A 25,735-nucleotide genomic window follows, 5' to 3' on the forward strand; every position below is an offset into this window, starting at 1 on the left:
TCTGTGCTTTATTCTTCTCTCCCTAAAATGGGGATTACCTATACCATAATGTTGTTGTTCAGATTTGTTTGAAATAATATATATGTAGTACATTAAAATAGAGTCTGGCATAGAGAAGTTCGATGCAGTTTAGCCATTATTGCTGAGTACAAATGTACTTAAACTTCTGGTGTTACAAACTCTTTAGTCAGGAATCATAGGTTGGTATTTTGTTAATGAAATATTGAGTTATTTAAGTTTCATATTAGATGGAATATGCAGAATCTCTATATGAGAATTTTATCCCGAGCTTTAGAGCTTCAAAAAAGAGCTCTGATCCTTTGAGTTACTGAGTAAATTGATTTAAAACCACTCATACTACTTTGACCTGGGATTTTTTCAGGGCTTAAGTTGACCTACTTTTTGTTTGTATTTGACTTATTTACTCAGTGAAAAGCACACTATTTTCAGAATGGTTGTAAGAAGAGTGCCAGGATGTATCGTTAAAACTATATATTAACTAGAAATACAAAAAATCCATATCCAACACTGAGAAATGCAGCTTTAAGGTTTCTGTCTGGTTTTTATGACATAAGGCAACTTCAGCTTGAGCAGCCGTGCTGTTTGGGATACACTGACTGCTATACAATTGATCAATATATTGTAAACAAATGCTGAAAATGTTAGGTCATATTTGATCATCTTCCTTTCTAAATTACCAGCTGTAAGACACTATCTGGTTATTGATCATTTTCTTATCAGCTATGCACATTATGGTATGTTTGTAGTTGGAACATAATCTAAACAATACTGGCCTAATTCATTGACCTTTGAAATCTTGGTCTAAATGGCAGTAACACAAGAAGACTGATCACACTCACAGAAGTCTTTAACGTGGTCTCGGTGTCTGGTGAAATTGAAATGATCACAGCCCAGAAGGTAAATTAGATAGTACAATTTACCCTGAGGAAAAAGAACGTTGAAATTGATGGATGAAAATAGAATTTAAACTTTGGATTTTAATTCTTTTTTTTCAAGAAAGAAGAACTATATTTATTCATTAGAACTAATATGAGGAGACCCAGCTCTGTCAGAATTTTGCCTCTTCTTTCATCCAAGGGTTAATGGCATGATTCTAGAATGGTCTGAGTAACATGTAGCTGATTTTAACTTGGATGAAATATATCAAAAACTTAAACTTTTTGTGGTTTAGAGATTTTAGAACACATTTTTTTCTAATACTTGGAACATATATTCAATTCATACATATAAGTCTTTTTACTAAATAAATTCTAAGTTCATATTTAAAAACTTAAAGATAATCACAAATCAAAAGCAAAAGAGACAAAAGTCTAAATCAAGTAAAGTCTAAACCAGGCAAACTTTAATAGACAAATTTCTACATCATGTACCTGCCCCTGGCGGATGGACACATATCCAACTTAGCTTTTTTATTTTTAAATGAGATCATACAGTACTGATATGTAACAAATTTTTAAAAATTTATGCTAAAGTAATTACCTTTATTATTTAAGAGTATTTTGTATAAATGTACCAACAAATACTTAACCAGTTCCCTTTGGAAGCATTAGCTTGTTTTCAAGTTTTCACTGTTCTGACCATTTGAATGTGTAATATCTTTGCATCATTTCACACACACAATTTCCTTAGAATAAATTCTTAGAGATGCAGTGAATATGTTAGAACTTGGAACTTCAATATTTATTGTTATATGGTAATTTGTACTTTATGTAGATACATATACTTTATAAATACTTATCCCTTGCATATGATTATTAGTGTCCATGTCAATTACACTATTTCCATTCTTTTTATTGCATTTTAATCTGACATGTAAAAAAAGACATATACCTAATTTTAATTTGCACTTGTTTGACTATGAGAATGAATAACTTTTCAAATTTTTTTCACTGTTTTATTCCTTTTTCCGACCCTTCTATTTATTTGCCATTGCCCCTTTATCCAATGAGTTGTGAAACATTTCTTATTTATTTCTGAGGGCTACTTATATGTAAATTATTTCAACTTCACTTTTATAAAATTATATATTTAGATAGTAAATAGGGTGTTACTATATATTGAAAGTATCTTCCCTTTTTATATTTCAATTTTCAGTATATTTTTGATTCTTAGATTTTTTGCATTAGTGTTAGAAAGTATTGCCTGAGTAATTTCTGCTTTTAAGATTCTCATGCAGTTTTTTTTTGTGGCCTAATATACAATTTTTAAAATTAAGTATTTCACAAGCACTTAGGAAAGAAAATGTTCTGTTAGATATAGATTAAATTCAATACATCAGTCTCACACTATTATATTTTGCTCTCTTTATTTACTTAATTTGACAGAGATTGAAGGATCAATTAAACTTTTTCACTATAATCATATGTCTAAAAATTTCCAAAAACCTTTAAAAGAGATCTAACCATATTTATATTATGTATTTTGATATAGTTATTAATTATTTAAAATTTATGCCTGTCATGTTTTTATGTAGGAAGAATTTTACTGCTTTTATCTTAAAATGAACCTTTTAAGGCTAATATAATATTTTTTCTTAAATTATTCTTTTATTAATATTGTTTGATCAGCAGTTTGTAAACTTTTTCATCTCATGGCACACATAAAATTCTGTGGCACACCAAAAGATATATTTTTTACAGATTTGACAAAAATAGGTATAATTTTTATGGATTTACAGTGATAAAAAATAATATAATAATTACCTACCTTTTTGCTCCAAAGTGACCTTTTACAAAATCGGCTGCCTGTATTGTATATAAAGATTTCTGGTACCCAATCAAAAGCAGCCTTATTAACCACATGACCAGTAAGATGGGACACTATTATATAACCTATATATTTATGGTTCAAGACAGGGTATTCACACCAGGAAGGTTATTATTATGTTGTCTGTTGTCATTTTGGTATTTGACAATCTAAAAGAGGTCAGTGTCCCTGAATAAATAGTCAGGTATTGCATGTTTTAAAAGTTTTGAGGCACACCAGTTGAAAATCACTGGGCTAGACCTTTGAAAATCTTTTTACTTTAACTTTCCCAATGCCATTTGTTTAGGAGTTCTTTTTTGGCTTAGTATTTCTGCCCATATCTTCTTATATCTGTCTTCTTAAGTGTGACAGAGTTTTAGTGGTTTCTAGGTAGTTCTCTTTCAGATTTTTACTGATGCATGACTTAGATTAACTTCAAAAAATGCATTTGACTCCCTTTACCTCAAATATATGGTAATGGAAAAAAAACAGACTTTTGACAGTGAGCACACAATACAATATGTAGATAGATATCAAATTAAAAAGTTGGCCCTGGCTGGTGTGGCCCAGTGGATTCAGCCTTGGCCTGTGAACCTAGGGGTCGCTGATTTGATTCCCGGTCGGGGCACGTGCGGGCCAGGTCACAGGTGGAGGTTCGCCTGAGGGGCAGCCATGCATTGATGTTTCTCTCCCTTTTCCCCCCTCCTTTCTAAAAATAAGTAAATAAAATCTTAAAAAAATAAATCACTGGTACTTAGAACAATGCTAGACAGATAGTAGAAAGTTTAAAAAATAAAAATTAAAAGGTTGTACACCTTAAGTTTAAATAATGTTATTAATCAGTTATCTCAGTAAATTTTAAAAAATGCATTTGAAACCATTTTTTAAGGTGTTAGATAGTGTTACATAACACTGGCATTTTCCTACTCCTTAAGAGATCAAAATAAAGTTTTTTTGGTTTGAAACTGTTTGAGGATACAATCTCTGACATATTTTCAATTTCTTCCATTTCTTTTTTTAGGTTCTCTACTTTTTGAGTCAACTTCCAAAGTGTATATATATTGAAATATAGAGAATATTGCCTAAAAATCTCTTAAATCACAACTTTTTGTTGTTATAAATCTTTTTTCCTTCTAATATTTGGCTGCTTGTATATATTTTTTTCCTAATTACATTTACTAGAAGCCTATTTCTCTTGTGGTCAATATATTAGTCTTAATTACTGTAATGCTAATGCTATTTTGTTTTAAATTTCTTATTCTGTTATTTTAAAAATATTATTCCTCACAATTGGGATCTCACACATTCTATTAGGAATCCTAATATTGGCACTCAGAAGCTGCAGGATTTTGCAAAACCTAAACCTTCTGAGCCTCAGTTTCCAATGTGCAGAATTCAGAGTGAATCTATCTCAGGAAGTCAGCATTCAAAGAAAAAACTATTGTACGGTGTTTAATAGAGTGTGCAAGCAAGATGGTTAATTAAAGAAAACTGTTGATATTGTCAATGTTATATATAACCATTATGTTTTAAGTTTTTGGTTCATTTGTTTTTATTTCATAATGATTACCTTAAGGTTATACATTTATCTTTATTAAGCTTTGATTATATATCTCACAACTGTTGGAATGCACTGCTCTCAATTTCATTATTTCCTGAGTTGTTGATTATGTAAAATGTATTATTTAATTCAATAATGATTTCAATAAGCTTTTTAAGATGCCAAGAGGACACTGTATCACTTAACATTTGTCATTAATTTTCGATTTCTGTTATATTTTCAGATACATATAGTGGGGAGTATGCAATTTCTGGTTAGTTTTATTGAGATTTTCTTATGGCATAGTATACATACATATATTTGTGCATATATTTGTATATATATTCATATTATAATACTTTGGAAATGTCCAACAGATAAAGATAAATGAAATTTAGGCTCTTTAGAGTACAGAGTTATAATATTATAACCTAATAATAATATGTTAATTTTCTCTGCCCTTATATATTAATTTGCTCTGGTATATTTAAAAATAAATAATGAAGTTTCCCACAACAGTTGTTCATTATAGTTCTCATTGTAACACTTACCTTATCTCATGTTAAGCTATAATTTTAAAAGATACATCTTGTAATTAAAGAAACTTATTGCACCTTTGTCAACTTGTTTGGACTTTCTGACCTTCCTCTCTTTAGAACAGGTTACTTGATTTGCAATTTTTTGTCCCAATCACAAAGTTGATGACAATTGAAAAATTCTACTCAATATCCTATTGTGTTAGGTCTAGGTGGTACTACAAATTTTATTTTTTCTCTTTTTCTTTTTTTGATATGCTATGGAATTTGAGAGAAGCTGGTTCATAGTAAGTGAGACAAGAATTAAACAAAAGCAACTTGAAACTAGAGGTGTTTTTTTCTTTTTATGTTTGTTTATTAATTTATCGAATAATCTTTTAATCTAAAAACATTCATCTGTAAAAAGCAAGACATGAAGGATCATGCATGCACCTAGTGCTGTGAAGTTATTTGAAAATTAATATGGGTTTGTTTCCTTTAAAACTGAAAACCATAAAATAAATTCTCCACTGAGAGAGTGGTGTGGACCTAAGGTGAAAAGTGGGAAATAAGATTTTTTAGTGGAGAACGTTACTCTCCTCATTTTAATAAATGAAACTTTCTCTAAGTCAATTAATATATTTATGGGCCACATCAATACCATACATTCATTCAATTATTAATTTAGCAAATACCTAATCCATTCATCCAAAAACATGCATCTACAAAAAGCATGGGATGATGAGTCATGAACCTAGTGCTGGGAAAGTGTTTGAAGATTAATGCAACAGTGATTTTGCACGTGTAGAATAGGTCAGACAGTGGGGAGCCTATATACATGGTCACTGTTAAGCAAATATAGTTATAAAAACATTTTATTTTCCTAGTAGTTGGTATAAGACTTTATTTAATGCCAGGGAACACTATGCAGCAGAAAGAAAGGAACTCCTACCCTTTGCAGCAGCATGGATGGAAATGGAAAGCATTATGCTAAATGAAATAAGCCAGGGGGTGAAAGACAAATACCATATGATCTCACCTGTAAGTGGACCTGATCAACAAAACAAGCAAGCAAGCAAAATATAAACAGAGACATTGAAATAAAGAACAGACTGACAGTAACCAGAGGGGAGGGAGAGGGAGATAACGAGGGAAAGAAGGGGAAAGGTCATCAAGGAACATGTATAAAGGGCCCATGGATAAAGCCAAAGGGCGGTAAGATTGAGGGTGGGAGGTGGGGGATGGGTTGCGGTGGGGAGAGTATGGGGGGAAATGGAGACAGCTGTATTTGAAAAACAATAAAAAATTAATATTCATGTAAAAATAAAAATTAAAAAAAGAAAAAGAAAAGAAAAAAAGACTTTATATTATGAAGATTCCCAACACCATGTCACCCAATGATGTTTTTGATGAAAATTTGGTGAGCTCACATCTGGACAAAGGCTGAGCCTCCAAGGTCTGCTTTTCAGCTGGGTGCTAGGTTTCCTACAGAAGAGAAAGCTCTCTGCTTAGTGGAAGGATGTTTGGCCAGTGCAGAGGCCTCTCTGCCTGAAGCTACTCTGCAGGGAAACTGTAAGGTGTCTGGGGCAGACCTGCTGAGAGGAGGACTTGAGGTAGACAGGAAATAGATTATAGAGATTTGAAATGATTTTTAAATTTTTGAGAGTTTGTTATGTCAAATAACTGTCTTACAAGAGAGAAAATTTCCTGTAAAAAAAAACTTTGTTTTTTTTATCAATTAATTAGTTAAACGGACTTTTAGGGAAATGTTAAAATATGTAGAGTTTTGTGTACAGGTTGGTGCCAGAGTATTCTTTTGTATACTATTTTGAAACAGTTGCATATAGTTTTGGACACCAAAGAAAAAGAGGGAGGCTGATATTGAATAACAGTAAGATTTCTGATGTGGCATAACTTATCTACAGGATTAAATCTCCCTTCATAGGAGTTTAGAAAATTGAAAGGGTATTTTTCACTATATAATTAAAAGATTCATTGAGACAAAAATCATTGAGGCATGTTTTTGAATGTTATTTTGCTTATCAAATAATATTATAAAAGAATAGCAATAGTATGATGCTCTTTGTCAAATTGCCAGGTATATTAAGGTAATTCTTTTTTAAAAAGATTTTATTTATTTATTTTTAGACAGAGGGGAAGGGAAGGAGAAAGAGAGGGAGAGAAACATCAATGTGTGGTTGCTTCTTGCACTCCCCACACCGGGGAACCTGGCCTGCAACCCAGGCATGTGCCCTGACTGGGAATTGAAGCAGCGACCCTCTGCTTTGCAGTCCGGTGCTCAATCCACTGAGCCACAGTAGCCAGGGCTAAGGTAATTCTTATGAAAATCTAATGTGTTTCAATAAACAAAAGCACTATAAATGTCATCTAAAAGAAACATATGAGTGAACTCAGAAAAAATTCAATGATAAAACACAAAATACAGATGAATAACTTAAACCTTTCTCTTTTTCAAAATATTTCTTTTTTTGTTTTTATTTTATTTTATATTTTATTTTATTGTTGTTCAAGTACAGTTGTCTCCATTTTCACCTAACTGTGACCCCTTACCCCACCCATAATAAAGAACTCACACAACTCCACTCCAGGAAGACAAACAGCCCAATTAAAAAATGGGCAAAGAACTTAAACAGACACTCCTCCAAGGAGGACATACAGAGAGCCCAGAGACTTATGAAAGGATGCTTAGCATCACTAACCATCAGAGAGATGCAAATGAAACCACAATGAGATACCACTTCACACTGGTGAGAATGGCCATCATAAACAGATCGACAAACAAGTGTTGGAAAGGATGTGGAGAAAAGGGAACCCTAGTGCCCTGTTGGTGGGAATGCAGACTGGTGCATACACTGTGGAAAACAGGATGGAATTTCCTCAAAACGTTTCAATAGTGATGTTGAGCATAAGCAGACCAATGCTCTCGGATTCCTTGAAATATACTAGTTGGGCTAAAGAAGGCATTAGAATTGAATTGTGAAGGGAAAGATTATTCAATAAATAGTATTAGCTGGCTTTTTTGAAAACCAGTCCATAATCTAAGTCATAACATTTCACATCTTATATTTAAAAAAATTATGTCAAATCAAATAGTTTAAAAAATAAAAAAACTAAAAAATAAAATGTAATAACTATTAAATTCGTACTCTGATGAGAAATTCTAGGAGCAACTGAAGTCATCTTAGACTTGAATGTCTGTAACTTGTATAAGTAGGACTGATATAAATAAATAGGGTATACATAAATAGGATGTAATTAAATAATAATTTGAAGGAAGGAGAGTCCGTTTTGGATTGCAGCAGTTGAGGAAAGCACCTCAGGACAAGATCTGGTACTTAAGAGAAGGAAATTATTTGTTCAGATAGGGGAAATGGACAGGATGGTGAGTGTGAAGTGTCTTGGTGATGTGCAAGGCAGCGTGATCCGACTGGCACATTGGCAATAGAGTGTGCTGCTGGGAAGATGAGAGGTCAGGTTAGGAAAGGCTTTGAGAATTAATCTGAGGAGTGTTCCCTGATGTTATGAAATCCTTTAGAAGGTGTTGTTGGAAATTAGGTATGACCTAAAGATGGAGAGAAACGATTTATTTTTATTTTCTTTTAAAATATATTTTATTGATCATGCTATTACATTGTCCCTCCACCCCCATTCCCCTTGGCCCTGTGCACCCCTTCCCACCCACATTCTCTCTTCCTTTAGTTCATGTCCATGGGTCATACATATAAGTTCTCTGGCTTTTCCATTTCCTATACTATTCTTAACTTCCCCCTGTCTATTTTCTACCTGTTATTTATGCTACTTATTCCCTGTACGTTTTCCCTGTTTCTTCCCCTCCTCTGTTGATAACCCTCCATGTGATCTCCATTTCTGTGATTCTGTTCCTGTTCTAGTTGTTTGCTTTGTTTGTTTTTGTTTTTGTTTTTGTTTTAGGTTTGGTTGTTGATAGTTGTGAGTTTGTTGTCATTTTACTGTTCATGTTTTTTATCTTTTTTTTCCTTAGATAAGTCCCTTTAACATTTCATATAAGGGCTTGGTGATGATGAACTCCTTTAACTTGACCTTATCTGGGAAGCACTTTATCTGCCCTTCCATTCTAAATGAAAGCTTTGCTGGATAGAGCAATCTGGGATGTGGGTCCTTGTCTTTCATGACTTTGAATACATCTTTCCAGCCCCTTCTTGCCTGCAAGGTTTCTTTTGAGAAATAAGCTGCTAGTCTAATGGGAGCTCCTTTGTAGGTAATTGTCTCCTTTTCTCTTGCTGCTATGAAGATTCTCTTTATATTTCATCTTGGGTAATATAATTATGATGTGCCTTTGTTTGTACTTCCTTGGGTCCAACTTGTTTGGGATTCTCTGAGCTTCCCGGACTTCCTGGAAGTCTGTTTCCTCTACCAGCTTAAGGAAGTTCTCCTTCATTATTTTCTCAAGTTAAGTTTTCAATTTCTTGCTCTTCCTCTTCTCCTTGTGGCACCCCTATGATTCAGATGTTGGGACATTTAAAGTTATCCCTGAGGTTCCTAAGCCTCTCCTCATTTTTTTGAATTCTTGTTTCTTCATCCTATTTTGGTTGAATGTTTATTTCTTCCTTCTGGTCCAAACCATTGACTTGAGTCCTAGTTTCCTTCCTGTCACTGTTGGTTCCCTGCACATTTTCCTTTATTTCACTTTTCATGGGTTTCACTTTTTCCTCTATTTTATGACCATACTCAACCAATTCTCTGAGCAACCTGATTACCAGTGTGCATATGATAGGTTGACTATCTCTTCATCCCTTAGTTGTATTTTTTCTGGAGCTTTGATCTGTTCTTTCATTTGGGCTTTTTTCCTTTTTTTTTTTTTTTTTTTTTTTTGTCTGTAGAAGCACTCGCCAGGGCAAGGCAACCCATGTTACTGTGTTGTGGTGCTATATGTGGGGGAGGGGTCTGAGAGGGAACAGTGCTGCTTGTTCAGCTCTCTGCTGGCTTTCAGTCACTTCTGTCACTACCCACAAGCAAATTGGTCCCTTCTTGTGGTGATTCCTGGGTGGGTGGTTTTGTGAATGTTCTAGAACCCTGTGGATCTCTCCAAAAAACACTTCTGTGATGCTGGGAGTTTCTCCCACCACCTCAACTCTCACAGGTTTTTTTCAGTCAGAGGTTTTGAGGCTTTATTTCTCCATGCTGGAATCCTGGGTTGTGTGGTCTGTCTTGCTCCCCAGTTGTTCCTCTTGGTTTATCTGCATACAAATGTGGGACTGTCTGCTCCACCAGACAACGCCTTGCCTCTCCTCCCAGCTGCCCATCTCCACCCCTCCTACTGGTCTGGATGAATGTTTCTTTAACTCCTTGATTGTCAGACTCCCATACAGTTCAATTTTCTGTCAGTTCTGGTTGTTTTTTTTTCCCTTAAATTTCTTGTCCTTTTGGTTATGTGAGGAGGCACAGTGTGTCTACCTATGCCTCCATCTTGGCTGGAAGTCTTATTTTTATTTTCAATTATTCCCTTTCTGTTTGCTCACCTGGTGTTTTGCTTTTTCAATATAAATCTCTAGAAAGGAAAAACCAAAACTTTCTTTCCATGAAAATCTCTTTGTGACCCCTTTCTCTAAGTGAGCAAGGTGGGATCCACTCTCAGCAGTTAAATCAATGCTAGAGCCAAGTGAGAGGAGATGAGTAAGCTCTTGACATAATTGTTTGTGCCAGTCAGTACCATCTATTTCTGATTGAGGACATTTTCAACTAATGATTCCAGCAGTGTACAAGATGAAATTTGTCTTGCCACAACTTGTGATTTCTGAAATCTTAAGACATTCTCCAGTGTAATGACATAAGGGATAATACTTCGCACTTACTCATTTGTTGGTTACGGTGCTCTATCTCCTCTCCTTTGCCCTTTCACTGATGATTCTGGCTGTAGGTCTGATAACTCAACTTGCTCCTAACAGTTGCACTGCAACAAAATGGTTGGGATAGTGAGATCTTGGATCCATTTTTATAGAAGGATTTGCTAAATTCTAGAAATTATCAATAAAAATGGCTAATATGTATAGCTGTATAAATAAATATAATAGCTAAACTAGCCATTTATATGTGTCTTATCATTCAGTTTCTAAAACAGCTCCTGAGGGAAGTATCCATGTTACACGTGAGGAACTTGAGGCTCTACATTAACTTGCCAGGATCACAGGACTGGCTCATGGCAGAGCTGGCATTTGAGCCCAGACAGTGTAGCTCAAAACCCCAGGCCTCAGCCAGTGCCTCAGATTGCACCCACCATTCACCATGTGTTGAATTCTCCTTATTTGTTAGGATTCAGTTAAATTTTAACTTCTCCCTGATAACTTCTCCAATCCCTCATCCTATTTACTCACTATTGTCTTTTGGCTCTCTGTCAATTTTAATTATACTTTTACTATAACATGTGTCCTACAACAGTGTAATGTGTCATATAGGTTTAAAATGAGGATGGATTGTAAATTGCAGACTGAACTGAGCCAATACACCATTTTGATTAATTGGCACAATGTTGTTTTTTTTTTTTTTTTAATATTTTGAGTGCCTTTGCATGGAGCATGTACTCCACAGTTATTCAGAGTTCCTACCACTCTGTAATGTCTTACACTTAGCTAGTTCCTGTTCTATTTCCTATCTGACCTCTCAAAGGCTTTTGTAGATGAGTTTTTAAAAAAGATTTTACTTATTTATTTTTTGAGAGAGGGGAAGGGAAGGAGAAAGAGAGGGAGAGAAATATCAATGTGTGGTTGCCTCTTGCACACCCTCTACTGGGGACCTGACCTGCAATCCAGGGATGTGCCCTGACTGGGAATCTAACTGGTGATCTCAGTCTGGTATTTAATCCACTGAGCCACATCAGCCAGGGCTGCAGATGAGTTTTATAGCTTGTGTGGTTGACCCTCTACTTTTTCTCCCTTTGATTCTTTCTCCTTCATACCTCCCCAAACCTCACCACTAGATGAAAATCTCTCTGAAGTCAAGCCCTGGGTTTTACTCACCTTTCACTGTCATTACCATGCTCCATAGTGCCTGGTGTATAGTAAGCATTAAATAAAAAAAATAAATTTTGCAATCTCTTGGTTTGTTTTTCTCAGTACTTATGACTGTACAAAGCTTCTATAAAAGTAGAAGTGCTCTAAAAGTTTCTAAGAAATTTCTAAATGGACATTATTATTAACCTTAACATAAATCATTTTAAAATGGCTTAAATGGCATTTGTAGATTATTCCCTTAGAACTAGCTTTTGTTTAAAAATACATAAATGTTTTAAAGGAAACCTTGCCTCTCAGAAAAGCACTTAAATTTAGTTAAATGTCTAAATTTGACAAAGCAGCTATTTCAGGATCCATATTATTTTCAGAGCATTTTATGAGTCCAGATACAGTCATGATAGTTGCAAGTCATTATTTCCTATCTGACAGCGTGTTAGTTTTCTAATCGATAGTAACACTCAGTTTGGAAAATAACCTACACCAACAAATACCAGTCTGTTATCTGTAAATTAAAAGTCAAATCAACTCTTCAAAAATATCATGCAATAATTTTCACCTTTTTTTCTTTATTGGAGTTAAAACCAGCATTTCAAATCTGAAAGTTGTTAACATCACCCCAACTCCCTTGTTTTTATATGATAAGCAGAATCACAAAAGATAATAATGTTAAATTACTTGAAATTGCTTCTTTGAAGAAAGCTCAGCCCTAGGGTCAATACTTACACCATTCTAACAATATTTCTGTCCTGAAATAGATTCACTAAGTCGATTTTGTTCATGATTCAACTGTACTGGAATATAAAACTACCTCAGTCAAACGAAATGTCTTTAATGTGTAACTTCTAACAATTATTATTTGATTCAAATTTTTACTTAGTTATTGGGCAAAAAATGCATTTTTCAAGATATGAAGGCAATAAACTGAAAGGGAAGAAATAGAAAATATTATGTGCACTAGAATTGAATATAGGCAGTAGTGTTTAATCAAATATTATTATATATAATGTGGAACCTGCAAATTCTTTTATTTGCTCCATGACATTTATTTGCAGTGTCTAGTACCACCAGTTTCACTTGCTGTAAACATTTCACAAGGTATTCCTCCAAAGACATCTTGGTTCTGTGGGGATATCGCGGAGGTTTTTAATTCCAAAAGGAAGTGCAAGTGTATGTGGCCTATGCTTTGGACATACTTTTAACAGTTTAAGTTTAAAATGGACCTATTTCATTGCACTTATGGATAGAAAGAAATCATAATTTTCCTTTAAATTTTGGGCAAATCATTTAAAAATATGAAATTAAAGCTGCATAGTGATTGTCATGCATGGCTGGAAGCGGTAACCACTTCAGCCTTCAAAATACACGGCGACTGATGTTCATGTGGACTGCACTTTAATATTATGCTGCAAGCTTAATTATAAAGGATTATTAGCAGATCATAAGAGGACTACAATGAAATAGGGTCATGCAGAGTGGAATATTATTAGCTATCTAATCTTCAAGTCATAACTTTCATTCAGGCTGACATCTTTCTTCAGTGTGAACTATGTGGCCTGGACTTGTAAGTGCTACCAGTTTTTGTCTTTGACATAGGTAGCAAAAAGTCTGTCTCTGTGTTGTTTTTGGTTTGACTGTTTTTGTTTGTTTTCTGGTTATTTGTTTGGTTGGGTTTCTCCTAGAATTGTTCTGTGATCAAGCTTCATAATGTGATTTCTCAGAAGCTACCTGTGGACTGACTGTATTGGTCAACCAGTATGGGTTGATAATAGATGAGAAGGATATAAGAGAAGCCCATCTCTATTTTGTTTCTTTGGCAAAGATAAAAAAATGAAATAAATAATTTTTTTTAAAAGCACTCCGGATGCCCATTTAAAATCTTGGATATTTCACAGTAAAACTGCAATTAGGCAGAGAATCAGTGCTGCCAGTTACACTTTTCAACAGATGATAGGAGTAGTCAGGCATCAGCAAGTCTGTCTTTTATAATGTGGGTACAACATTGTCTTAAAATAGCACTTACATTGACTTTTGTCATGTTAACTGTGGGAACTTGGGGGGAAATACATTTAGGTACTTGAAGACTATAAGTTAAAAGATAAGGCCAACTGATATTGTGAACAGTGTGCCTGAGAGGTAAATTGCATAGAGAAACTAAACATGACAGGCTTAGATAAAACACTTATTATGATTAATACCAGAAGTTGTAACAAGCTCATTTCTTTCTGTAGTCCCAGGAAACCTTACTTTTACCTGATAATGTTTATGGCTCCAGCTCACTCACCCAATATCCCACACTTTCTTAATGGCAGGCTATTAATCTGCTAAACATCGGGACTTTGGGAATACTTACTTCTCTGATTTTCACCTTTCTTTAGAAGATTTACAAATCATTACTGTCAAATTCCCACATCAAGAGCTTAAAGGAAGTAGGCTAGAGGTGCAATACTCACTGAAGCAAAGCAAGATTTAATATCATTTGTTTCCTTAAAGATAGTTGTTTCCTTAAATATAGTGGTTAGTTCTTGGAATGTGTACAGGAATATAGTAAAGCCATCTCACCTGAGTTATTGCCAAGTAGAACAAATGCGGTAGACTAATCAAATCAATATTTGGGGACTTATTTTGCACAAATACGAGAGGTAGAAAGAGATGCAAACTCATAGGAGTATAGAAAAAAAAATCCACAGAAGGCAATTTCATTTGCTTTTATTTATATCACCTATATTGGTATCAACGTCATCTCTGAACTGTAGAATTCTAAAGTTGGGAGAAAATCTAAAGGTCTTTTAATCTGGCACACTACAAATCTGTTATATCGCTGACATTTTCACCCATGAACAGCTCATTATCACTTGAGGAATCACTTTGATTTTCCAAACAATTTTATTCTTGTTCAGTTCTAACTGATATTGATCTATCATCTATTTGTTGCTATATAACTTTGGCCTGCTTGTTCTAGTTTGGAGCTTTCCAGAAAAAGTACAACTCTTCTTTGCCAAACAATTCTTCAAAACCTACCAATTACTGGGACTTCCGGCCAAGATGGAGGCGTAGGTAGACACACTGTGCCTCCTCGCACAACCAAAACTAAGGACAACAAAAACTTAGAAACAAAAAAACAAACCAGAACAGAGAGAAATGGACTGTGCAGAAGTCTGACAACCATTCAGCCAGACCAGTAAGGAGGGGCAGAGTCGGAGGCCTAAGGAGAGGGGTTGAGAGGTTCCGTCAGGAAAAAGCAGTGGCTGGCAGACGCAGGCGCGCAGGGGCAGCTCAGGGACCGGACAGGTGGCAGATGGACCTGGGTGCAGAAGTCTACGAGCAGACCCAGTGAGGTGTGCAAGGCCTCTGGTTGTCTGCAGCCACACATTCGCATGCAGATCAACTAGGCGAAAACAGACAGCAACACAGACCGAGCAACCCAGGGCCCCAGTGCCGGGAAATAAAGCCTAAAAGCACCCATTGAAAACACCTGTGGGGGTTGAGGTGCCAGGAGAATCTCCCAGCCTCACAGGAGAGCTCCTTGGGGAGACCCACAGAGTCCTAGAAAGTACACAAGCCCACCCTCCCAGGAGCCAGCACCAGAAGGGCCCAATCTGCTTGTGCAAAATGGCAGAGGGGATTGAAGTCCTAGAGACAGTGGAGCCGCTGCCATTGTCCTCTCTCGGACCCCACCCCCACATACAATGTCACAACCTAGTGACTGGGGTGCCCTGCCCTGGTGAATGCCTGAGGCTCCGCCCCTCACATGTAACAGGTGCGACCAGACCAAAGGAAAAAAAAAGATGGATCAAACAGAATTGAAAGCTCTGCAGTCAGTACTTTTAAGCGACTAAGAGATAGTGACTATCAGATGCACAGTTCAAAGCACTGGTGATCAGGATGCTCACAGAATTGGTTGATTTTGGTCGCAAATTAGATGAACAAATGAAGGCTACAATAAATGAAATGAAGAAAAATGCACATGCAACCAATAGTGATGGAAAGAAAACTGGGTTGTAAATCAATGGAATGGACCAGAAGGAAGAAAGAAACAACCAAACGGAAAAGAATGAAGAAATAAGAATTCAAAAAATGAGGAGAGGCTTAGGAACCTCTAGGACATCTTTAAATTTTCCAACATCTGAATTATAGGGGTACCAGAAGGAGAAGAGGAAGAGCAGCAAGTGGAAAACTTATTTGAACAAATAGTAAAGGAGAACTTCCCCAATCTGGCAAAGGAAATAGACTTCCAGGAAGTCCAGGAAGCTCAGAGAGTCCCAAAGAAGTTGGACCCAAGGAAGAACACACCAAGGCACATCATAATTACATTACCCAAAGTGAAAATGAAGGAGAGAATCTAGAAGAGCAAGAGTTAAGGGGACAGTCACCTACAAAGGAGTTCCCATCAGAATGTCATCTAATTTCTCAAAAGAGACATTGTAGGCAAGAAGGGACTGGAAAGAAGTATTCCAAGTCATGAAAAGCAAGGACCTACATCCAAGATAGCTCTATCCAGCTAAGCTTTCATTTAGAATGGAAGGGCAGATAAAGTGCTTCCCAGATAAGGTCAAGTTAAAGGAGTTCATCATCACCAAGCCCTTATTATATGAAATGTTAAAGGGACTTATCTAAGAAAAAGAATATAAAAAATATGAACAGTAAAAAAAGACATCAAATTCACAGTTATTAACAACCACACCTAAAACAAAAGCAAACTAAGCAAACAGCTAGAACTAGGAACAGAATCACAGAAATGGAGATCACATGGAGGGTTAGCAACAGGGAGTGGGAGGAGGAGAGAGGGGGAAAAGGTATGGAGAATAAGTAGCATAAATGGTAAGTAGAAAACAGACAGGGGGAGGACAAGAATAGTATGGGAACTATAGAAGCTAAAGAACTTATGACACATGGACATGAACTAAAAGGGGGGAATGTGGGTGGGAGGGGGTGTGCAGGGTGGAGGGGAGTGAAGGGGGAAAATGGGACAACTGTAATAGCATAATCCATAAAATAAATTAAAAAAACCCACTAATTACTCCAAGGTATGCCTTATACTTGTGGAAAATTTGTAGTTCCTTCAATTATTCCTTTAATAGAATGGTCCTTGGATGACTTATTTCTTTAAGAACATACACTATTATTTTAGTATCCTGCTTAAAATACAGTATTCACAGTGCAGTGGAAAGGGTACTTTACTTAATAAACTCTATATTACTTATGGATAGTCATTTCTTTCTTAAAAAATTTTAAAAATGAGTTTATTGATGGGATAGAGAGAGAGAGAGAGAAACGTGGATGTGAGAGAGAAACATCAGTTGCTTCCCATTTGTTCTCCAACTGGGGATAGAAACCCACAACCTAGGTATATGACCTGACTGGATATCAAACCTACAAACTTTTGGTGTGCTGGATGGTGCTCCAACCAGCTGAGCCACACTAGCCAGGGCAAACAAAAAAAAAAGTAATATCTGCTGCTGTTAAAATAGGTCTCCATCTGAATTGTTGAATTAAAAAAATATGTATAGGTTTTCAAAATTAATCTCATTAGTGTCATCCAATGAATGATCCAAATGTTCCAAACTAATAGAACCTTAAAGTTTTCCCTCAAAGTTGATATTAATGTATAAATGAATAGTTTTTATGATTATATACCTACATAATTTAACCAAGTATACATATAATACAATGTGCCAATTATACTCCTTGGCATGTATAACTGGCATTCAGTAAACACTGTTGCAAACTACATGAAAATAAAGAAAACTTACTGGTTTTGGTGTACTTTCAGTTCTTAGAAAAGTGCTGGTGTATTGACATATAGTAAGCACTCAATAATTTCTTGTTGAAGAAATTAATACATAAAAATGCATGAAAAACTGTCATTAGTGTCTGAATGTGGGAATAGAAACTCATAAATGGTAAAAGGAGCTAACACCTAGAAAGCAGATGTGCCCCTGTAGGTTGGTGTGCTCTCTCCTATTCCTAGTGACATTAAATTTACTAAAAGATGTCAGCCCAGAGAGATAGTTAACAGAAAGTCAAGAGCAGGCTGTTGGTGTTTTTTTTCTGTTTATTTCCCTTCTCCCAATTGTGGTAGGCAGGAAGCCAAGTCTTAACTTTCTTCATAATTTCCCCTCGTCAGGAGTAGTAGGAAAATTCTGACATAAACAGCAGGGAATGGAAGTTTCAGGTAAAGCTAACAGACATTAGGCCATTTTATTTGGATTTCACCAGCTTTCCATTTATACTTTTTTGTTCCAGGATCCATTCCAAGTACCACACTATATTTAGTCATTTTGTCACTTTGGTCTCTGGTCAGTGACATTTTCTCAGTAGTTCCTTATTTTCATGATCCTGACATACATGAGGAGTACTGGTCAGGTGTTTTGTAGAATGTTTTTCAGTGTGCATTGTCTGATGTTTTCTTTATGATATGCAGGATTTTTATTTGTTTTAATATAAATATTTTTATATGTTTTGGGCAAATTTTATATTTATATATATATTACCTTCTTCACAGTAGGTTTATCCCTTTCTCCTTATAAACATTTTTTTTACTTAGTGAAAATACAGCAATTAATATCTAGTCAATTAGCCACCCAAACAACCTAACAACAAAACAACACACAACTTCGTTCTCCACATTCCACAATTATGTTTTTGTTCCTAACACTTTTCTTAGCTTTGATGACTTAGCTTTTCAAAGCTAAGATGGCTTAGCTTTGTCTGTATTTCCACTGTTCTGCTCTTTGGTGTTCAAGAGTCTCAGGTCATGAGATAGGCTAATAAATCAATATTTGGGAACTTATTTTGGATAAATATGAGAGTCCTCTTCCAACTTCTATTCACAATAACACTAGTATAAATAGATTTATTTATTTAGCTGTCTCTGATATAGTTTACTTTTATGCCTATGTATAATTTTTATGTTCTTCATTAGTCACTTACTGTTTTACAATTTCTAGTTTTATTTACCATTTAGTTAATGTAAGAACATGCAATTTTGGAGCACAGGACACATTATTTATTATAGTCAGCATTATTTTTTTTGGCTAGATGAGTTCTGAGATGAGAAGCCCTCTTTCCAACATTCTTTTTAATTTTATTTTATTCTTCTCTTCATTATATTCATTTCTTTATTCACCAAATAACTTTTGGGTGGCAGCTGTGGGTACAGTATGTACTACAGCTATTAGGATAGAGATTATTTTAATTTTTTAAAACTTTTCGCCCTGGCTGGCATAGCTCAGTGGATGGAGCTCGGGCTGCGAACCAAAGTGTCGCAGGTTCGATTCCCAGTCAGGGCACATGCCTGGGTTGCAGGCCACGGCCCCCAGCAACCGCACATTGATGTTTCTCTCTCTCTCTCTTTCTCCCTCCCTTCCCTCTCTAAAAATAAATAAATAAAATCTTAAAAGAAAAGGTGCAGATCCCTAGGCTAACCTCAGATCATCTGAAGAAGCAGCAGTGGATTCTGCATTTAAAACAAAAAAGAAAAAACAAAAAAAAAACCCCAAAACTTTTCTATTGTATTTTTTCTGTTACTACTTAGTTCCTTTATACCCACCGCTCCCCAGTAATCACCACACTGTTGTCTATGTCCATGAGTTCTTTTTCCTTGGTGCTCAATCCTTCCACCTCCTATCCCCTCACCCCCCAATTAGCTGTTCTCTATCTGTGACTCTGTTTTGCTTGTTAGTTCAGTTTGTTCATTAGAGATCCCATATGAGAGAGAGAAACCATATGTATGGTATTTGTCTTTCTCTGACTGGCTTATTTCACTTAGCATAATGCTCTCCAGGTCCATCCATGCTTTCACAAAATATTAAACTTTATTGTTTTTTATAGCTCAGTAGTATTCCATTGTGTAAATTTCCTGTAGTTGTTTTATCCACTCATCTACTGATGAACACTTGGGCTGCTTCCAGATCTTAGTGATTGTAAATACCACTGCAGTAAAATAAGGGTGGTTATGTTCTTTCATATTACTGATTTGTATTGCTTTGGATATATTTCCAGAAGTGGGATCTCTGGGTCAAAAGGCAGATTATTTTTAATTTTTTGAGGTATTTCCATACTGCTTTCCACAGTGACTACACCAGTCTGTATTCTTACCAACAGTGCAACAGGGTTTCCCTTTCCCGACATCCTTGCCAGCACTTGTTTGTTGCTTTATTTATGATGACCTTTCTGACAGGTGTGAGTTGATATCTGATTATGGTTTTAATTTGCACTTCTCCAATGATTAGTAACATTGAGTATCTTTTCATATGTCTATTGGCCATCTGTATGTGCTCTTTGAAGAAGTGTCTATTCACATCCATTGTCCATTTTTTAAATTGAGCTGTTTGTGTTTTTGGTGTTGAGTTCTGTAAGCTCTTTATACATTTTGGATATTAACCCCTTCTCTGATATATCAGTGGATATATTCTCCTATTCTGTGGGTTGTCTTTTTATTTTGTTGATGATTTCCTTTGCTGTGCAAAAACTTTCTAGTTTGATGTAGTCCCATTTATTTATTTTTTCTTTATTTTGCTTGACTGGGGAGATACATCTGATAAAATATTGCTACAAGCAATGTTGAGATGTTGCCTATATTTTTTTCTGCGATTTTTATGGTTTCAGATTTAACATTTAAGATTTTGGTCCATTTTGAATTTTTCTTACGTGTGGTATAAGAAGGTAGTCTAGTTTCATTTTCCTGCATGTATCTGTCCAATTTTCCCAATTTTCACTATTTATTGAATAAACTATCCTTAGCCCATTATATGTGCCTGCTTTCTCTGTCAAGTATTAATTGACTATAAAGGTGTGGGTTTATTTCTGGGATCTCTATTCTGTTACATTGATCTATGTGTATGTTTTTATGCCAGTACCATGCTGTTTTGACTACTACGGCCTTATAGTTTTATATTAGGTAGTGTGATTCCCCCAATTTTGTTCTTCTTTCTAGGATCACTGTTGTTATGTGGGGTCTTTTGTGGTTCCATTTAAATTTTGAAATATTTGTTCTAGTTCTGTGAAATATGTCATTGGAATCTTGATAGGAATAGCATTGAATCTATAGATTGCTTTGGGGATTATGGACATTTAAATGATATTAATTCTTCCTAACCATGAACACAGTATGTGCTCCCACTTATTTGTATCTTCTTCAGTTTCTTTCTTCAGTGTCTTATAATTTTCCAAGTACGGGTCTTTTATATCCTTGGTTAAAATTAGTCCTAGGTATTTTATTCTTTTTGAAGCAATTGTGAATGGGATTGTTTTCTTAATTTTCCTTTCTGTTAGTTCATTATTAGCATGTAAAAATGCAATTGGATATTTCTGAATATAAATTTTGTGTCATGCTACTTTGTTGAATTCATTTGTCAGTTCTAGTAGTTTCTCAGTGGAATCTTTGGGTTTCTATATGTACGGTATGATATCATTTGCAAATAATGACAGTTTTACTTCTTCCTTTCCAATTTGGATACCATTTATTTCTTCTTCTTGTCTGATTGCTGTGGCTAGGACTTCCAGTACTATGTTGAATAACAGAGTTGAAAGCAGACTTCCCTGTCTTGTTCCTGATCTTAAGGAAAATACTTATAGTTTTTCCTATTGAGTATGATGCTGGCAATGGATTTTTCATAACATATAGGCCTATGTTATGTTTTGGTATACTTTCTCTATTTACACTTTGCCTAGAGCTTTAATCATAACTGGGTGCTAATTTTTTTTATCAAATGCTTTTTCTTCATCTATTGATATGATCAAGTGCCTTTTATCCTTCATTTTGTTTATGTGGTGAATCACATTTACTGATTTGTGAATGTTGCACCATCCTTGCATTCCCAGAATAAATCCTACTTGATCATGGTGTATGATCTTTTTGATGCATTGCTGTATTCAGTTTGCTTATATTTTGTTGAGAATTTTAGTGTGTATGCTCATCAGGGATATTGACCTATAATTTCTTTCTTTGTAGTGTCTTTATATGGTTTTGGAATTAGTATAATGCTATCCTGGAAAATGAATTTGACAGCCTTCCCTCCTCTTGAATTTTATGAAATAGTTTGAGAAAGAGAGGTGTTAGTTCTTCTTAGAATGTTTGGTAAAATTCACCGGAGAAGCCATCTGGTCCAGGGTTTTTGTTTGTTGGGAGTTTTTTGATGACTGCTTCAATCTCACTAGGTGTAATTCATCTATTCAGATTTTCTCATTTGTCCTGATTTACATTTGGAATGTTGTATGTTTCTAGAAATGTATCCATTTCATCCGGGTTGTCCAGTTGGCGTAGTTATATTTTCTTACAATTTTTAGTATTTCTTTGGTATCAGTTTTTATTTCTCCTCTTTCATTTCTGATATAATTTATTTGGGTCCTTTCCTTTTTAAAGTTTCTTTAAGTGTAAAGTTAGATTGTTTGTTTGAGCTTTTTCTTTTTTTTTGTTTGAGATAGGCCTATAGTGCTACAAATTTCCCTCTTACAATTGCTTTCTCAGTGTTTTACAGATTTTGGATTGTTGTGTCCTTGTTTTCATTTGTTTCAAGTTATCTATTGATATCTTCCTTGATCTCATTTTGAATCCATTCATTGATTAATAACGTGTTATTTAGCTTCCATGTCTTTGTGTGTTTTTAGTCTTCTTGTGATTGATTTCTAGTTTCATAGCATTGTTATTAGAGAAGATGTTTGATATGATTTTAATCTTCTTGCATTTACTGAGACTTCTTTTGAGTTCTAACATGTAGTCTATTTTAGAAAACATTCTTTGTGTACTTGAAATGTATGTATATTCTGCTGCGTTGGGATAAAATGCTCTGAAGATATAAATTAAATTCAATTGATCTAGTGTGTGATTTAAGGCCACTATCTCCTTGTTGACTTTTTGTCTGGAAGGTCTATCCATTGAAGTTAATAGGGTATTAAAATTCCTGACTATGACTTTATTTCTGTCAATATCTCCTTTTATGTCCATAAAGATTTGCCTCATACTTTTAGGTGCTCCTATTTACTTGGGTGAGTAAATGTTTACTAGGCTTATTTCCTCTTGTTGTATTCTTCCCTTTATCATTATGTAGTGTCCTTCTTTGTTTCTTACTATAGCCTGGGTTTTTATGTCTATTTTTTTCAGATATAAATACTGCTACCTCAGCCTTCTTTTCCTTTCTATTTGCATGAAATATCTTTTTCTATCCCTATACTTTTAATCCTTGTGTATTTGGATCTCAGTTTTGTTGTATGTATGCATCTTGTTTTCTTATCCATTCAGCTACCCTATGTCTTTTGGTGGAGTATTTAAGGCATTTACATATAAGGTGATTATTGATAGATACATATTAAGTGTCATTTTATTGTTAGACTATTTTCCTCTGTTTTTTTCTTTCTCCTTTCTCCTCCTCCTTTTTCTTCCTCCTCCTCCTCTTCCTCCTTATTCTCCTCCTTCTTCTTCTCCTTCTTTTCCTCCTCTTCCTCTTCCTCCTTCTCTTCCTCCTCTCTTCTTCCTTGAAAGCTTTTATTAAAGAAGATTGTGACAGTGTGGATGGACCTGGAAACTATCATATTAAGTGAAATAAGCCAGTCAGTGAAAGACAAATTCCATATGATCTCACTTATATGTGGAACCTAATGAGTATAATAAACCAATGAACAAAACAGAAGCAGAAGCCTAGATACATGGAACACACCCACAGCTGTCAGAAGGAGGGAGGAACTGGATGAAAGAAGGTGAAGGGATTAGCCAAAGAATCTATATGCATGACCCATGGACATGAACAACGGGGATTGCTTGGGGGGTACTGGTTGGAGGTAGGCAAAGAGGGAAAAGTGGGGACAACTGTAACAGCATAAACAATAAAATACAATAAAAAGAAAGTTTAAATTAGAACCTAGTTTTATCTGATGTCAACATAACTGTTCTTCCTATTGTACTTTTGCTGGAGAGAAAAATTACTTTCATGTTTCTTCTGAATGTCTCACCTAATTGTTTTGCCCAGCAACTCTCTGACCTTGGCTTGACTTAACTTTATTACACATAGGACACTGCTGATTTATAAAACATCACCAGCCCCACAAATAGATTCTTTTCTAAAAACCTTTAATACTAATGCCTAAGATGATCTCAGGAATCCTAAGGAGACCCAGTCCCTCTGCCACTTTCTTCCCTGAGACAGATAGGTGAGGATTAGTTTATTGTTTTTCATTTAAACCCATACTTCTGAAAGATTTTGCATTTACCTCTGGTCCAGGAAGACAGGGTTGTTTTAAGCTAGCAAGTATCAGGAGCCAAAGCCAAAATCCCAAGACTAATCATTTTGTATTATACAAGAGCCATGCTCTTACACAATCGCTATTACATTTCCCACACTACATTTAATCAAAGAATTTACAAAGATCAGGGACCATATGAAGAACTATAAAAATACAAATTGAAGAGAAGAATAATAAAACCTTGCTGCAAAATCATGTTGATCAAGAAAGGTGTGAAAATGGCGAGAATACCATAGGCTCAGGCTTTAGAATTCTGAGCACCAGGTTTTAATATTTTGGCTATGTAGGATAAGTATACAGTGTTACCACAAATGCCGCTATTCAGACATTGTGCACATCATTTGTGAGTGGTAAGGAGAAAATTCATTTTCATGAATGTTCTAAGTTAGGGAATGGACCCCCAACAAAACTGAATTCACTTATTGAGTCATTGTTGTAATTAAAATTTTTCTCCTATTGAATGTGGGTTTTGGGAAAAAAACCCACTTACTTGGCTTGTCATTTCTGATGCCTAGCACCATATGTGGCAGATAGGAATTAGTAACAGTATGGAGACATAATAGATAAAGAAGCAAAGATAAAATTTGTCCCTTTAAACAAAGTTTTTTTAAATGCATGCTTTAGTAATTTTGCTCTAGATTTTTAGTATATAGAAGGATTTTCTAGAATGGTAAAAATATAATAACAGATTTTTAACTTTAAAAAGAAGGAAACTCAGGCCCTGGCTGGTGTAGCTCAGTGGATTGAGCGCGGGCTGCGAACCAAAGTGTCACAGGTTCAATTCCCAGTCAGGGTACATGCTTGGGTTGCAGGCCATGACCCCAGTAACCACACATTGATGTTTCTCTCTCTCTCTCTCTCCCTCCTTTCCCTCTAAAAATAAATAAATAAAATCTTTAAAAAATTGTTCTGTTTTAAAAAAAGAAGGAAACTCTAGAAAAATGGAAGACATGCACAGATGTCTCCTACTAGCTACCCTCCTTTTGTGGGCTTCTAAGTTCTTTTCTCCCATTCCGCTGTCCACCTACACTGCTGACCTGGAATAGACTACATGGGTGGGTTCTCTTACCTCTGACCTCTGGTTAGATGAGACCAAGGCAGTCAGAAGCAAGAGACCAGAGGGCAAGTAAAGAGTGAGTCGGTTTATTTATTTTCTTTACTGCTTCCTTTCTGGGTCACAGTAGGTTGACTCTATGCCTTGTTGAGGTGGACTTCATCCCTGTCTCCAGGTTCCCACACTGTTCCTACCATTCACTTCTACAAGCTGCTGGATTTTATGCATTGTAAAGCATATAATCAATAGTGGTTAGGCTTGTTTTCTCAATTTTCACTAACACATTTATTATTTTTGAATTGTATTAATATAATTCACTAGGAACTCTTTCAATTTTTTTATTAATTACATTTCTTCAGGAAAAATAACACAGTGCCAATCTGAAACCCTCAAATGCATATTTCACCTTCATGTTCCTGCATGTCTACAAGACAGTGTTTTAAATGTATGGTTCCTTTGGGATACAATACTCTGCCAGCAGGACAGAATGCTTATTTCGTACATAATTTTACTGTCCAAAGGAAGTGGAAGCATAATATAATGAGTATAAATCCAGAGTTACTCATTTATTTAGAGATTCAAGATCAGGGATTCTATAGTCAAACTGCCTGGGTTC

The sequence above is a fragment of the Phyllostomus discolor genome, chromosome 1, assembly GCF_004126475.2.
Source record: "Phyllostomus discolor isolate MPI-MPIP mPhyDis1 chromosome 1, mPhyDis1.pri.v3, whole genome shotgun sequence".
Classification (NCBI taxonomy): domain Eukaryota; kingdom Metazoa; phylum Chordata; class Mammalia; order Chiroptera; family Phyllostomidae; genus Phyllostomus; species Phyllostomus discolor.